Consider the following 17,219-nt stretch of genomic DNA (forward strand, 5'->3'; position numbering starts at 1 on the left):
GCCGCGTCGGCTAGCTCGCGTATGTCGCTCCCCCCGATGAAGAGGAAGCCGAAGAAGCTCCCATCGCTCCGCGCGATGAAGAGAGAGGCGGAGTGCCAGCGTCATAGGGCCGGAGGATTTCCTCCCCCCTTTCAATGTGGACACCATCGAGGCGGCCATCCTCGAGTGAAGTGCACGGGAGGAGGAGGAAGCGGCGCAACGCCGCCACCGAAACGAGGAACTCGACGCCATCCTGTACGAGCAGGGGCTCGCGAGGGTGCGTGATTTCGACGACAACTTGGTCGTGTGGCGCCGCGAAGCCGCCGCGCAGGATGCCATCTTCGTCGACCTCACCTCTGATGACGACGATTGATAATCTCCGCCGCCGCAACGTCACCGCCGCACCCGGAGTGCTCCCATGAGTCACATTATGGGCATTAGGGTTAGGGGTAGGCGGCCTCCTCTGATCTAGTATATGTAAATCAACTATGTATGGATGATCAAGTATGTATGGATGCACCTAGTTCTACTGCTTGTGTTCTTTTCTCGCACGAAAATTTATTTTCAAAATTTAAAGGTCCATGAGGTTTCTGTTCTGCTGCAGCTATTTTCGGCCCTTATCCAAGCGAAACCGCGAACTGTAAAGAGTTAGCTTTTGCAAGTTGTAGGACTAAATCATCACACCATATGCAAGTTCCAGGATATGTGGTGTTTTTACCTCGTGATTTTACCATACACACACGTCTGTAGATCCTTTGAGTTCTTGGTCAAAAACATTTCATGTTTGAACTATGTGTAGTGTTGTGTTCTCCTATCAAAGAAAAACTTCTTTTATGTGAAATTAATTTGTTCTAACATATGATTTTGTTTTAGTATTACAACCGGTGTTTGTACAGATGCGCAACAAAGAAGTCGGCACAGCGAAGCGCGCGGAACACTTCTTAGTATGCTACATATGTGTAAATATTCGTTACATTTTACTTTTACACATGGCTTAAAAAAACAAATATGTATTTTATTTCAAACGGGCTGGAATTTTTTGTTTTGGGGGATGAAATTTTGTTTTTTTACAGCTTACAAATTACTTCCTCCGTCCCATAATATAAGAACGTTTTTGACACTACACTAGTGTAAAAAATGTTCTTATATTGTGGGACGGAGGGAGTATATTTAAAAAAAAAATCATGGATCCGTAGGAATACAGTACAGATTTCCACAGAATTATTTTCGATTTTTTTAACTTTAAATATGGTTTTTTTTCTCTCGCTCGAACCCCTTCTTCTCTAGCTCTCCTAAGAGTTAATTGCACGTTGGTACCACACTTGCGCACCTACTCACGAATTAGTACCATTAGTCATTTTTTTGCCATGCAGTGCCAACTCTAAGCCTAAGTGTTGCAAAACAGACTAAGCCACGTATAAACACGTATTGACGATGTATCTGACCAGCGGGGCCCGCATGTCAACAGCCAACTTGGCATTTTTTTTTTCAGAAAACCCCTTTGTTATAAATTTAATCGCTCAAAGCCGCGACCTCGCCGGAGCCTCGTCGCTGGCTCGCCGCAGCCCCGTCGCCTCGACCTCGCCGGCCTCCCCTCGACGGAGCCCCGTCGCTGGCTCGCCGGAGCTCCGGGGCCCTCTCCCTGCTCCCACCCTGCTTCGCCCTGCACGACAGAGAATGGGTGCTACCTCCACCGCGCCCTCCCCCTCCCCGCCGGCGCCGCCCGAGGCCTCCCCGCCGAATGACGAGACGCCGCCCGAGGACTCCTCGCCGGAGCTGCCGCCGCCGCTGCGGCTGCGCGGCGGCGTGCAGCAGTACGCATGGGGCCGGCGCGGCGCCGCCTCCCTCGTCGCGCGCCTCTCAGCCGCCGAAATCGACGAGGCCCGCCCCTACGCGGAGCTCTGGATGGGCACGCACCCGGCCGCGCCCTCCGCCGTGCTCCCCGGCGGCGAGCTGCTCGGCGCCTGGCTCGCGCGCCACCCCGCCGCGCTCGGCCCTGCCGTCGCCGCGCGCTGGGCCGGCGACCTGCCGTTCCTCTACGGCACCCGCGCGTGATTAAATAAAAAGCAAGGGTTATTTTTGTAAAAGAGCATGCCACGTCAGCCCGGACGCACGGGTCCCAGCGGTCAGATACACCGTCAATACGCGCTTATACGGCTGTGAGACTGTTTTGCAACACTTAGGCTTAGAGTTGGCACTGCATGACAAAAAAAGTGACTAATGGTACTGATTCGTGAGTAGGTGCGCAAGTGTGGTACCAACGCGCAATTAACTCCTCTCCTAACTCTCTCTCTCAAATCACCGCCGCCGCCGCCGCCACCTCCGATTCCTCCTGGGCACGGCTGTCTCCGGCGCCGCCATCAACAGGCGAGAGTCGTCCTCACCTCGCTCTACCGATTCCCCGCCCTAGCCGCTGCTCTACGCCCCCGCTCGCGCTCGCACAGCGGTTAACCCTAGCCTCTCACAGGACAGGAGGGAGAGGAGGTCGTGGGGGAGGAATGAGAAGAGGACACGGAGCGGCAGAACTGGCAGAGCAGCGGCAAAGCGCAGGTCGCGGCTCACTCCGCTGCTCTGTTGGGGCCATCAGCTGTCGTGCTTGCGTTGCGCGTGCGCTCAGGTACTACATCCCAGGTTCCTCTCTCACAGACGTCCATACACACAGTTGTGATCCCCTTTTTTCTGAGCGGCAAGCCGGAGCTGCAAGTCGTTGAACATGTGGTGCTACTGTGAGGATCATTGTATGTATAGGCTAGGTGTTCAAGTAAGGCTAAGTGCTACTCTGTTTTTTTTGGGGGGGGGGGGGGGGTTAGAATCTTAAGCATCGTCCACTCTGAATTTGAGTTACCTAATTCGTGGAAATTATAAGACACGTTTAGGGGATCATTAGAGGTGTCAAAGCATGTGGGAATCTTAAATCTATCATCTATGGTGAACAATGCGAATAGGTCATGCATTATTTCTGGAAAAGTTCTTTGTGTTTAGTTGGTCTAGGTTACATTTGGCTTTTCAATTAAGTTTTGGTGCAGTGTGTGGGTGGCATGTGAGTAGTATATCCCCTTGTTGGATTCTGTTGTATATACCATGGATCAGTCTTCAGCTAAGCAAGTGTGAACATAATAGGATTCAGAGCAACATGGCAGTCACTGTTTGATCAGCTTCTGTTTTATATACCCTGCTTTGTTTCCTTTTTTTAACTTTCTGTTTGATTTCTTCTTCCAGTTTGTTGGTGACTTTGGGTCTCTGTGCACCTCTGGACCCTGCTAGGTACTGCTCTTGCTATTTGGTTGACAAGGTAACACATATCTTGCTCTGTTTACTCTTGCTTGTCATGTATTTATTTGTTTATTTAGTATTCTTATGTGTTTGTCCCTTTGTCTGGCGTGCACAGCGCTGGTGTCTTTTGGGATAGGCACGTTTGTTCTATGTTCGTCCTGTGTGCCTCTGTTTGAGGCTGTTGCGAGCTACTGCCGACTGCCGTTTCATTCTTATGTTCGAGAAGTGGCACCTGATGTCTCTGACCTTGGAGGGGTTGAGATCGATGTCTTCATTAGTGATGGAGGCCTTCTGTCAGACACATTTTTTCTAGACGATTCTTTCGATGGTTGCTGTTATTTGTATGACCAGGCTGCTTTCCAGGCGGTTCGCTTTTTACTGGGGATGTATGGATTTGTGATTGCAGACTATAATTATTAGAGCATGTTAGCTTACAAAGGCGTTGCACAGTTGGCTGTGCTACTTGCAGGCGGGCTTGCCGGGTCTGCCTGGCCCGTGACGCAGGTTGGGGGACAGGCGAATGTCGTAGGTGCAAATGCAAGTGTTCAGTTGCAGTTTTTGTATTCACAGTTGGTTAGAGTTTTAAAAATAGGGTGTGTGAGGGTCATTGTATTATGTCTTTAGAATATAAGATCATTTAGATCACTAAAGTAGTGATCTAAACAATCTTATATTTCTTTACAGAGGGAGTACTTTCAAATAATCACATCTGTTTATGAAAGGATGCTTGCTGTATATTTAATTTGTACGGCCGTTTCTAAGGCTCCTGATATATGCTCTACTCTCTCTCAATTCTGTTGTGTTTACCTACATTTTGTCTTCTTATGCAGTGTTTCTCCTTGTAAGTGGTAGTGCTGCGTGCCGATGGTACATCAATGATCTGTTGTTCCAGGTGCTTAGATTGACGCACCTCTTGGGCAACAACCGCGGTCTTCTGTGGTGTAACGAGCTTCAGGTGTGCCATCTGGATCAACTAGCTCCAGCTCCTTGCCTAATGACCCTCTCCCCCTCTCCGGCGGTATTACCTATGCCATCTAGCACTGTGGGAGGGTCTTCCTCCAGCCCCCTCGTTTCAGTTACTGCATCGCCAGAGGTAGACACCTTTCCCTTATGTCTCTGTTCAGGGTCGTACTCCTGTGCCTTCCCTGTCTTCACCTCGGCATCTATGGTTGGGTTGGTGCATCTCGACTTGTACTTATATATTATTATTGCATCATCTTCTTGACATGTTTTTCTTGACAGTGGTGTAGCTTATGAAATTAAGCCAAAGTCTCAGCGGGTTCCCTTCAAGGATGGCCTGGCTGACACAGATGATGCTCAACTACTTGGGCCAACTGACGGTGAACTGGTTGACTCAACTGGCGAGGGCCTGGTAATTTCAGACTATCTCGCATCTGCAAGATTATTCTTTTTCTGTGTGCCTACTGTCTTACCTATGTTTGGTCACACAGGCTGGTAGAACACTGGGATCAACTGTCGGAGCTATCGTTAGGAAAGACAACCTGCCACAGCTTGATATCGTCGCTGAGAAGGCTGGTCCAGCACTGATTGATCAGACACCCAATGCAAAGAGATCTTTATTGTTGCCCTGCTCAGATGCAGATTTTCGACTATTGCACACATTTTCATATTTCTCTTTCCCTTGTCTGTTGCCTTCAGGTCTGAGCCATCCTTGTCCACCACTCTTTCAGGGAGTACGGGCAAGCGGGGTAGGAAGAAGGAGGCCCTTCCCCTAGGTATCTATGTTGTTTATCCCCCTGCGTCGTTTTTCATGAGTCATGTATCATCTTTTCCAGCCTTTGTTACTGTATGTTGCTACACCTGCATATTGATCATCGATTCTTCTCTCTTTTTTAAAAGAAGAAGTATCTTTTGATAATGCAAGCCTTTTGGAAAACATGGCTCTAAGTAGATGGTTTCTTATCAGTGCGCCTGTACTTGCAATTCCCCTGCCTGAGCTTGGGCTCGCAGGCACTTATTGTGAAACTTACTTGGTTGCTTCTGAGCGACAGTGGCTGTTATCATAGCCATATCGCTGTCCATCCGGACTATCAGGCTGCATGGATCTAGACTGTCTTTTTGTCAGGTATACACTATCTTTAATTCCTTTCTGTTATCCCATTTCTTGAGTCTAATTGGCAGATTGTTGTGGCCTAACTTCATCTCTATTGGCTGTGTTGAGCATTTGCAGCGCATATGTGCACATTCTGGAGTTCGTGCCTGCAAAATGAATGGGCAGGTCAGCCGGCTGCTCTGCGGCGTCGTTCAAAGCGCCTTCCGCCTTCGTGTTTCAGTTTTAATCACGGCGATATCCGTGTGTGGAGGGTGATAGAGACTGTATGCCTCGTTTGTTTCCTCTGTAAATATGTGGACTGGACGGCATGTACAATCTGCTGGCAGCGCCGTTCCGATGCTCTGTAACCTAGCAACTTATGTACTCTGGGGCTTGTTTCCAAATCAAACTGATGATTCAAACGTGTTGTCCATTTCAATTGCATGTCTTCTCCCTGATGGATTTTTATTTGTATGGATCATGTTGTTTTGCATCGATGCCTCTTTCCTGGAGTGCCCAATTTGATTTAGAGATGAGCATCGTCTTTATTTGTACTCCAGCTTCTCTTTGCATTGCTTTAGCTTCACAGAGGATATGTCTTAGCATTAGAGATGAGCGCATACATGTCCCTTGATATGACAGTGTTGCCACCGTACAGACTTGGGTTATTACCTGTTGTGCATCTACGTTTCAGTATTTGGGTGATGGCTTCAGTCTAGGAGCCTCGCCAGAATTAGGAATGAGGATTATTATTATACCTAACCTTTCGTGTTGTGCACATAGATAGCCAGGTATAAATAAAATAAAATAAAAGCATTACTACAACAGTAGCAGCGAATAAAAAGCGTATGCTTGTTTCAAATCAACAGACCATTCATTTGCACTGCAAGAAACACACGAACCAATAATGGCTGGTACACGTGCAACCCAAGAGAATCCTGAATAAACTGCACATTTCAGGACAATTTTTACAGATAACGAACCCAAGTGTTTATGTTTGCTCAGAGAGCTCTGTGTCTGTGGTGACAATTCTACCTGTATGTACACTCATTCGCGTGGCAGCTTGAGCTTCATGCATCCTATTCCTAGCAGTAGCAATTGAAGACGAGCAGGCACTACCTCAAGCACATTGAGCGACAGCAACAGCTTGCAAGGAGATGCCGGGCATCCCTCGATGACACATGGCCGGTCATGAGCTGCTGAATGAAACATCTCATGGTCAGAAGTGCGTCCCTGCCAATGCCAGCTTCTGGCATCTCCTCCGCATGCTCAATCCCAAGTCGTCTTGCGATCTGCCGCAGGTCCATGGAACCACCCCTCGGCACTAGAAGTCCCAGGTCGTGCATTGCGGGAAACATGACGCGTCGGCTCGTCAGATAGTCATGGAATGCAAAGGGGATCATGTACCCGGAGCTGCAGCTCACAATGTCATAAATCAAGGCCACGGACTCTGCTCCGATGAAGCTAACCCACTGGAGGCTCTGGTTTCTCAGCATCCCTTGATCGATCATCATCCTCGCAAACTGCTCCGGCTGAATGAGCTCTCCGCCTGACAAGCAAAGGTGGACCAGGAAACAGGTCGCACTTGCCACTTGGCCTTCCATGGTTGCAAACACCAGCGCAATGTCGTACGTCCTTCTCTCGCCGAGCCGCCGCTGCATGCCATCATAGCAGAGCTGCGCGTCCGGGCTGAATCCGCCGGGCCGAAGCGGTGGAACACATGACACTTTGAGAGAAATCAACGTGAAGTTGCTCTGGATGATCGCGCCGACTTGTCCGGCAACGTCCTGGAAGTTGTGTGCCCGGACGTGCAGCACCCTGATGGAGAGATCCCCTGCTGGGCACGCTGTGAAGACAGACACCTCGCTCTGATACAGACCGCAGAGCACCCTGTTGTGTCTTCTCACCACCTCGTCACCCCCGAGCAAGCAGCGGACTGCGAAATAGCAGCGCATGGTGAGCACGGCATCCGAGCCGGCGTGGTGACTAGCTCCAGTTCGGGAGACGCCCAACATCCCGGCAAGATCATCTAACTTGCCTTGAAAGGATGGTTGCCAAATTAGCGCAAGAACACGGACGTCGATTCTAGCCGGGAAGCTGGCACTGAAGTCTAGAAGATACTGTAGCCGGCCCTGCGGCATTGGCACACCCAGCTGATACATTAGCAGTGCTGCGTCGTAGTCGCCCTGGTAGGTGAGGAGGGTCACCGCTGGTCTTCTGAATACCGTGCCTAGCTGAGAGAACCATCCGGCCAAGTCGCCCGGTGGTATGCCATCCACCCTGTGCCGATCCAAGTCATGCCCACAGTCCTTCAGATATTGGAGCGTGTCCCTGTTATAGTTGTGCGCAGTTGAATCAAAGTAAATGTTGAATTCCCAGACTCTAATCTGATTGCTGCTGAGTTCCGGAAAACATAGGGCAATGCCAACTTGCACCAGGTGTGCCGTGCCGGCCAGCACCCTGACCCGATTATACCAGTCTTCGCCAGTTCGCGGCCTACCACGGGTGGTGGCTGCCCTCGTCGCAAACTCAGTGTCGATGGCCACTATGATCTGCACACGGAAATCCATCAGATTGTTGAGCGTCTCAATCTGCCCTTCCCAATTGTGCCGCCATACTTCTTGCAAATCCGTGACCAAACCAGACCCCGGCAGTGCGCCTCCGGTGGTGGCGGCTCCCTGATCGCTCGCCTCGCCGGCGACCTCGACGCTGCCCTTCTTCCCTTCCTCTGCCTCGCGCGACGGAAACTGGCCGTCAACCGCCGCCGCGACCTCGACGCTGCCCTTCTTCCCTTCCTCTGCCTCGCGCGACGGAAACTGGCCGTCAACCGCCGCCGCGACCTCGACGCTGCACTTCTTCCCTTCCTCTGCCTCGCGCGACGGAAACTGGGCGTCAACCGCCGCCGCGACCTCGCCGGCGACCGAAGCAACCGCTTCGACCTTGTGCTTCTTGGCTTCGTTCTTGTCTTTCTTGGCAGAGCTCGCCTCGAGGAAGCTCGCCTCGCCCATTGCGTGTACGTCGGCGAACGCTGCTTCGATGACGGCGCGCACGACAACGCCCCCGCCCGTGACGGACACCACGGCTCCTCGACGGTTACGGCCGGCCGGCTCGCAGCAATCGCCGGTCGCTCGAAGTTGGGTTGGTTGGTTATACTAGCCGTGGCAAGGGCTACCCGGCTATAAATACATCGGGAGCCTGATGCATTGTTATGTAGAACTGTATTTTCTTTTCCTTTTCTTTTTACAATATGTGTAGAGGTGCAACCAGTAAGCTCGCATCAAGTACTCCCTGGGGTTCCATATTAGTTATCACTTAAGCGAATGTTTCTAGCACTAAAATATGTCTAGATATATCAATTTCAAGAACAACTAATATGAAACGAACGGAGTCATTAGCAAAGCTTTTCGCAAAGGGTGTGGCTAAGAGCAACTCCAACGCGCCGACTCAAACGGACGGCGGATTCGTCCGCTTTTTGTCCGTTTGAGTCGGCCGCCCGCTCGGTGTCCGCCCTTCTTTAAGATTTGGGTCGGCAGTGCGGCCAACGGCGACGACCCATTTCATGTTCGCACGCAAATTTCGGAAAAGGTCCACGACTATAGATCATGCCAGCGGCCATGTCGTCGCCCGAAGTTCATGCCGGCATCATGCCAGCGCCGTCATACAATGCCAGCTACGAAAAACAGCACGCAGTTCAGCTGGCGCACTTGCCAGCGGCCGGCACACATGCCAGCACACAAAAAAGGGGCAGGAGAGTTCGACCACGCCATCGCGGCCGTGGTGAAGCCGGCACACTTGCCGGCATACGAAAAAGGATGGCGCTCGCCGTCATAGATCACTCGTTGTCAAACCTGAGCATCTCGGCCTGCATCTTCTCGAACCACGGCCTCTTCCTTGGCGACACGGTGTTGAGATCCACCTTCATGATCTCCACCCCCGTCATCATGCCCGCGAGAGACACTTCTTTCGCCTTGGTCTTGGCGTTGGCGGCCTTGATCTCTAGCATCTTGGCTTGCTTCTCCGCCTCCATGTCAAGCCTCATTCTTTGGATCTCCATGAAGGAGTTCATTTGTTCTTCTTTGTATTGCCGGCGCTCCTCCTCCCTCGAGTCCTTCTTGGTCAACATGCCCTCTACGCTTGCGATCAAGGCGTTTGACGCCGCATCCCGCTTGTCCTTCTTCTTGGAGTTGGTCTTCCCTCGTGGTCATGGCTTCTCGCCTTCTTCCTCCTCCACGGCCTTCTTCCCCCCATGTGACTTGAGGGCGGCAATATTGCGCCTTGAACTTCTCATCATCTTTGATGACCCTCCAACAATGGGAGAGGTTGAAACACTTGCCATCATGTTGGACCTTGAATGCCTCCAAAGCTTGGAATGCCTACAAATGAATTGCATGCAAGCATATTGGCAAATGGATATGGAAATGGACATGCAAGTATAAACAGAATGACACAAAAGAGGGCCACTTGCTAGCATACCATGCCTTGCATGCCGATGCCGCTCACGGGGCATGCCTTGATGCTCTCAAGAGTGGCACAAAACTTGTTGCACTCTTGTTGGATCACCTTCCAACGATTCAAAATGGACACCCATCCGCGCGTGCTTTGCATTTGGTACGGCGGAAACTTCTTGCGCTCTTGGAACTCACGATGGACACGAGTCCAAAAGGTTGATGCCTTTTGTTCGGCGCCGGTCTTGGGGTCTTGCCCAATGTCCCTCCAACACTCACAAAGGAGCTTGTCCTCGGCCACCGTGTATGCCTTGGTCCGCCTACTCTTGCACTTCATCTTCCCCCCAGCGGCTTGGTTGGCGAGGTCGTCCTCGAACAAAGGCTCCCCTTCGATCACAAACCCATCCTCTTCATCTTGGCCGTAGTCCTCTAGAAACTCGTGGTCAAGTGGGAAGCCGTCCAGGTCCAGGTCGACCTGATCATGCATGAAGGCCACCTGATCTTGATCAAAGGTGGATGGGGTGAATAGCCCTCGGCTGTCCTGGCTTTGTGTCTCTTTGGGATCGTAGCCGGCCCCGGCGGCACCGCCAGCGGCCGCCGCACCACCCTCGAAGATGTTGTTTTGCATGTAATCGTCATCACCGGAGGCCGGCATTCCGTCGAACAGGTTGCGTGTGCCCGACAACACGTCGGCTGGCATGTGCCACGCGCGTTTCCTCGCGCCTCCGGATGATGAGCCATCAACCATCAGTGTGGCGTTGAGGTCGATAGGCGCGGGCGTGGGCGTCGAAGGTGCCACCACGCTCACCTCGTGTGAGCACTCCCCGGAGAATCGGGAGGCCTACGGGTAGACGTGGAAGCCGGGCGTCGGGGTGCAAGCCGACGCGCGGGGCGAGTCGGGCAGCACCTTCAAGGAAAGGCGGATGAGCCGGTGCTGGCCGCGGCCACAGCGGCGTTGACGAGGCCGTGCTGGCCAGGGTTTAACCCTAGGTACATCAGCGCCTCCCTCGTTGCCGCCGCGACGCGGGCGTTGGTGGCCTCCTGCTGCGCGGCGGCGGCGATGGCTTCCTCCCTTGCGTCCGCCGCGTGCCTCCAGCCCTTTCTCTTTGCCGACTCCCTTGCCCGCTCGTCGGCCGTCAGCTTCTTCTTCGGCTTGGGCGCGGCGGCGGTATTACGGGGGGCGCGAGGCTTCCCTTTGCCGGAGGGGGCGGCTGTGATGCCGGACAAGGCAAGGCCCGCGGCGGCATCGAGGTCGGCGTCCATGGCGAGCGGCGGGAGCGCGCGCGGGCGGGAGGGTTTTGGGGGAAAATGGAGGGAAATGGTGGATGGTGCTACCGACCAGCGAGCCAGGGGGGAGGAGTAGGCGGGCGCGCGCGCATCCGTCTCATGTCCGCACCGACGCAAATTCGGCTAAAAAATGGGCCGGGAATGGGTCGGCAGGCGGACGTAAAGCGGACGCGCATTCGTTTGGGTTGGCGCGTTGGGCCGACTTTTCTGTCCGCGCCGACCCAAAGGGACGCGCGTGGACGAAATGGGTCGCCGCGTTGGAGTTGCTCTAAGTCTCAATCGACTGAGATTTAACCAAGTCTCGGTTAAGTGACATACCATGTAAGAAAGAAAGAAGAAAACCCCAAAAGAAAATCTTGCGACCAAGACATAGCCAAGTCTCAGTTGACTTAGGATTAGCAAGACTGTTTCGCAAAGGTAAATGTTTCTGGCCGGGCGACCGGCGCGTGCCCAACGATTTGGCGAGATCGCACGCTTACCCCTTGCCGATCCACCATGGTCGAACGCCACTTTTGTGCCTCCTCTAGCCAGCCTCCCCGCCTTCCTCTCTCCGGCGGACCTGCCCACCGGCCTCTGCCTACAACCTCTTCTCCCACAACTTCTTGCTTCCACAACGCACCTTTTTCTTCCCCCTAGCGATGCACGCCATGGCTTATGCTTCAAGCTGTCGCAAGGCTGTTGTTCACACGCGACACAGGCAGGGACGGTGTGCTTCAAGAGCCGCACAACACGATGATGGTCTACAACCGGCGCCTGATGAAGCTGCATCCGGCACAATGACAAGCTACAACCGGTGCCCGACGGAGTTGCCAACGGCATGATGGCGAGCTGCAACCGTGACGCCAAGATGCTGGAACCACCATGGCTTGATGCCGGAACCGTGAATGACGGTTGTTGCGACCCACAAGCACAAACGGGCTACATATTTTTTTCATGGAATTGGCTTCCACTGGAGCTGCAACCGACATTTCGTTTTGCTGGAGTAATCAGCGGCGAAGCTGCAAACCGCAAATATTTTTTTGCTGGGACCGGCTACATGAGAGCTGCAACCGGCGATTTTCTTTTCTTCTAGAACTGGCTTCCACCGAAGCTGCAAACCGGCATTGTTTTTTGCTGGAATTGTCGTAGGCGAAGCTGCACAGAGCTGCAACTCCTGCATCAGAGCTGCAACCATTGTGGGCAGAAGTTGCAGCCCACCTGCAACCATGCTACAACCGTCAAAGGTGTGCTACAACCTGCTGGTGCTGCAGCGAGCGTGTGTGGTGGGATGACGGAGCTGCAACCAGTGACTTGTGTTGGAACCACGCTTTGCATATGTCATGGCAACCACAACGAGTCAGGGAGGAGGAAACTGGGAGAGGAGGGGCCACCCTGCTGCTAGCGCTGTCCCGACCCAGAGCAAAGCCGCCTCCCCCTTCGCCACGGTGCATCGTCTCGTCCTCGCCCTTCTTCTCTGCCGCCGCCGCTAGCCGTACTCCACGGAGCTCCTCCTTCCAACGACGTCCTTGGCCTGACAAGAATTGACAATTGTTTCTTCAGTGGTCAGGCTGCATGGGATTCGATGCCCTGTTTCTTCAGAATTTAGTCTTGCTGACCGTGGACATTGTGGATGACAAGGAAGACGAAGAGGAAGGCAGAAGAGGACTACAGGAGGACTGAGCTGGAGTTGTCATATACAGTACTGTGAATGATCTAAGCTGGGAGAGAAGAAAAGGAAGAACAAGGCCACTTCATTTCTCGCGAGGTTTACAGTAGCAGCATGTGTTTCTTTTACTGAACTATGTTGTATCTTTTCACTACTCTTTGAAATACAAAGCTAGTGATGTTTATCATAGACTATGGTGGCTTGTACTTCCATCATATCTCCCAAACTTAATGTAGCCAGACAAATTGATAGGTCAACTATAGTGGGGGAAAAAACAAGGGATGGTATGCAGTCAACTTAACAATATCTGTATCATCCTCCTGCCAATCTAAAGTTTTAGCAGAGAATATAATATAGTTCCCTAGTTCTGAAAGGTCCATGAGTTTGACACTTGTACAAATCATGATGTCAAATCCACAACAAATTTTGAGGCAAAGATTAGCAAGACATGAAGACGAGCAGAGTAACCCAAGTTACCAACACACCTATTACAACAAACTGTCTTCTTCTATTACTAGTACATTCCATTCAGTTATTACAGAAGAACTACAGAACTGGAATGCAGATATGCAATATTCAGAGGTATTCCCCCGATGAAAATAAATCCCATCATTGCCCGCCCAGGAATTACAATCAAGCTTCCTTCCTTTTGGGAATAACAAAAATAACTGAACCATTTCGGCTCTCACATACTCCCTCCGTTCGGAATTACTTGTCTCGGAAATGGATATATCTAGAACTAAAATACGTCTAGATACATCCATTTCTGCGACAAGTAATTCCGAACGGAGGGAGTACCTTGCAATCATCACCACCAGATACAAGCATCGAGGGCTCTGTACGTGAAAAATCAACACTCATGCTCTTCGTACTCCCATCATACACTGTCAAAAGCAATAAACAGATACCATAATTTTTAGTGAACTGCACAGAATTTCGCAAAATAAACTGTATAACAGAGCAAGGTCATTTGACGAGTTTGAACATACCTAGCAGTACCTATGCCTTCACTGCTTGCGACAACATTTTTCGAGTACTTGTTCCAGCAAGGCAGCTGAGTACAGATCTAGTAGCCATTTCAACAACTGGACAGTGGACATCTGATGGCGCGCTCATTAACGACCTAAGAAGTAGGACAAGTCAAATTTGAGTAACTGCAAATCCTTTTTACAGGCTGATGGCGAACAGAAGTACACTGGAAAAGTTTGCTTACTGTAGAAAGTTCAGAGACTTACGCTTCGAAACTCCAGCAGTAGTGAATAGCTCATCATCACGATCAGATTCGATACTACATTTACGGAATACGTATACTGTCTTCTTTTTTCATGTAAAGCAGGTGAATACATAACATGAAGAACTAAAACGTAAACAAATGCAGTCACTTGTGCACCCTCAAGCCAGACACATCAAATGATGTCAGCAACAGATTTTTTCTTATCATGATGGCTCGGGAGGGCATTTCACTGGCTCATCATAGTTGGCAGACTACACTGAAACATGATCCCTCTTTAAAACTAGTTATGAAACCTTTCGAACCTGCCATTTAAGAAAAGGTAACCATTTTTCAGAACATCGACTTGAAACTGAAGCTCCAGCAAGCGCACAGAGAATGAACATATGTTTTCTTTTCGATGTGATCCAGCAGCGTGCCAGATGTTACCGCTAAGATCTGAGCACCACCAGGGCAATAGCCAACAAGCTTGACAAGGAGGATGCGGCCTACTGTTTGGCTCGTGGTCATTTTGGTCATGGATGCGTCGTCGTCCACCGGGAGGGCGCCCAGCGCCCAGCTCTCGTCGGGGACTGCCATGCGCGTTGCCTGTAATACAGGAGCGACGGTGAGGGGTCGGGTGGGGTGGGGGAGGGGGGAGGGAATAAAGGGGAGTGTCCTGGGGTCGGCGAGCAGGAGGAGGGCAAGGCGCGGAGCGGCGGAGGTGCGGTGCGGAGTCGGGGCGCCGCTGGCAGTAGAAGATGGATGGATGGAGCAGCGGGGAGCACGGGCGCGCCGGGGCTCGCCGGATTGGTCGTGGCAAGGCGGGGCAGGGAAGGGGGTGAGGGCGGTGGGAGGTGGCAGGTGGCTGGGACAGGACTGAGGAAGCCGAAGTGAGAGCTCTTTTCTTCCTTTTTTTTTTCCTCATCCCAACTGCTAATTTGCGGGAGCCACAAATTTTAATTTTTTGTTTGCGTTGGATAAGGACTCTAGCACAAACGAAAAGAAAATTTGAGCAGAAAGAGCAGAGATTAGGAGGAATAGAAATTAGTGGTTTCGACTAAGAATAGTCCTCTTCATGGGTCCGTCCCCCCCCCCCCCCCCTTCCCTCGCGCGTCACTCTCGTATGAGACGCGGAGGAAGCACTAGGCGCCACGGGGCGTCTCCCCCCCCCCACCCACCCCCTTCCCTGCCGCCGCCAGAGTGCGCGACCGATCGGAGTCTAACCGGCGCCGACGGGGCTTCCTGCCTCCTTGCGTGGGATCCGACTCGGGTCGGGTTCATGGGTTGCGGCACCACGATTTGGTGGGTTGTGGCGGCGCAACAAGGGTCCCTCCCGAGGTTGACAACTGGTGGCTTTAGTGGTGCGACTGGCCTATGGGCGGTGGGGTGTGCGGGCGGTGGCTGTGGCGGCGACCTAGGCTCCGCCCAGATCTGAGATCTGGTGGCGGCTCGCGGCGGGAGCCGGCGACTTCTGCTATGCCTTGGGCGACAATGGCTAGCGGCAACGGTGGCCCGACGATGCTTGGTCATGGCAGCATGGTGGCCGATGACTGTTGGGTCTTCGCTTCTCTCTGCGGGCATGCAGGTCATGGGTTGACAACGAGATGTAGGACCTCGGTGGGTTATGGTGGGGCGTTAGCGCTTGTGTGGGGGCTAGGAGGTAGCCGCGGGACGCTGCTAAGGATGCTCGGCGACCGGAGGTGCCGGTTCTTGGGCAGCTCCCCGTTGACATTTGGAGGGGTCATATCTCATGGAGCGCTAACTGTTGCTCCCTCCGGAGGTGCTGTCAACGCAAGCCCGGGTGTAGGGGTGGGGCATTCCCTCGCTTGCCCAGGACAAAAAATTCCCCACATGCGATCCAGTGCTTGCTTGTTGGCCAGCCGTGGCGGCGGTGCTACCCCCCTCTGATCGATCAAGTGGTGGGACACTGAGGATAGGTGGGGAGGCGTCTGCCTCCCCTCCGGTCCATGGAGTTCATGTGTTTTGGCATCAATGAGAGGTTCAAAGTGAGATGCTGGGGTGGCGGTCCTAGGTGGTGGGCTACTCGGTTGGCTCTCTGGCAGGTCTCTGGGTGGCGGTGGTGGTTGTGTTTGTTGGTCGTGTGGGAAATGAGATGTGTCGCGGTGGGTGGCGCTAGAGGTCTCGACTTCGTCGTGGAAGCTGACTGTGCTGCTGCTTTTTTTTGCAGGTGACTGTGATGCTGCTTGATGGCACGAGGAAGCAACCGAGCGAAAGCTCTATGATTGGCGACGATGCCCATGAAGGCCGCTCTCCTCTTGACGATATTGTTGCGGTTTCGCTTCCCCTATGATGGTTCCAGGTGAGGACTTTTGTCCAATCCATCGGATGCGACAATGGTGACGCTTTGCGCCGTGCCTCCGTGGAACTTAGGTGTCATCTGTCTTGGTGTGGTGTAGTCTTTAGGTCCTCATATTTTCACTTGGCGGCTTCGTCGTTCCAATGTATGTTGTCCTTTTTCTATATTCTGCTTCTTTGAGGGCGTTCTCACCACCATGCATTGTTCGTCCTTGTACTTGTGGTTCATGCTTTAGCTATAAAGTGAAGTGGAAATCTTTTATGTGTATAACCCTCTTCATGGTCCTCACAACTTAATATATCATGGACTTTCAGGTTGGTACCTTAGGGTTAGGAGGCACCTTATTGTTTCTGCCACTCTAGTTTTTGTACATTTTCCTCATGGCACTCTTAAATTTTTCATTTCACCTTTGTCATTTTTAATCTTTGACAATATATCACAATTGTCACTCCACTCAATCTCTCTGAGTTGGCCGTTCCTTTTAGCGAGTTAACTAGAGAAAACCCTATCAATGTTTGTATAAATGACCTAAGTTACCCCTACTGACTTGTGGTGCTACCTTGAAAGTGACTTGCCCCACATATGGATCGATGCGACTGCTCTGAAGATAACCCGCAAAAAGTTAATAGAGCGAGGCATGTTAAAAACACAATCACTGCGACAATTCCAAATTGCCCAAAGTAAAGCACAAACCCCCACACGGATATGACCCTTAAGCCTTTTGTTAATACCAACCAACTAGTTTCCAAACAAATATGTGATACTTGTTGGGGGTGGCAGATTATATCTAACATGAACCGTGTGTCAAATCAAAGCCCCAAAAGGGCATGAAATAAAATTTTATTAAATTGTTTCTTCCTGATCACAGAAACAACACTTCTTACATCCATTCCAGTTTTGTTTAGCCAAATTATCTTTGGTGAGGATCACCACCCTATGAAAAAACCACATAAAAATTTATCTTTAAAGGAACTTTGATTTTCCAAACATGCTTTGTACAGAACACA

The 17,219-nt window shown here is 51.7% G+C and overlaps 2 long non-coding RNA genes across 7 annotated transcripts; one reads left to right on the forward strand and one right to left on the reverse strand.

The window, feature by feature from the left end:
- The first annotated feature begins 2,217 nt into the window (after nt 1-2,217).
- On the forward strand, nt 2,218-5,738 carry LOC123080427 (uncharacterized). 6 transcript variants are annotated; one of them, XR_006438425.1, is made up of 7 exons: nt 2,218-2,596; nt 3,199-3,271; nt 4,083-4,425; nt 4,495-4,624; nt 4,704-4,988; nt 5,113-5,338; nt 5,444-5,738. It is a non-coding gene; the product is annotated as an uncharacterized lncRNA (long non-coding RNA). The 6 variants fall into 6 exon arrangements; XR_006438422.1 differs by having other exon boundaries at nt 4,083-4,345; XR_006438420.1 differs by having other exon boundaries at nt 4,083-4,624.
- A 7,380-nt stretch (nt 5,739-13,118) lies between these two features.
- On the reverse strand, nt 13,119-14,726 carry LOC123075343 (uncharacterized). The gene is made up of 3 exons (XR_006436120.1): nt 13,918-14,726; nt 13,672-13,805; nt 13,119-13,566 (listed from the first exon to the last, which is right to left on the reverse strand). It is a non-coding gene; the product is annotated as an uncharacterized lncRNA (long non-coding RNA).
- Between the last annotated feature and the right edge of the window lie 2,493 nt (nt 14,727-17,219).

This window comes from Triticum aestivum, chromosome 3D (assembly GCF_018294505.1).
Source record: "Triticum aestivum cultivar Chinese Spring chromosome 3D, IWGSC CS RefSeq v2.1, whole genome shotgun sequence".
NCBI classification, from domain to species: Eukaryota; Viridiplantae; Streptophyta; class Magnoliopsida; order Poales; family Poaceae; genus Triticum; species Triticum aestivum.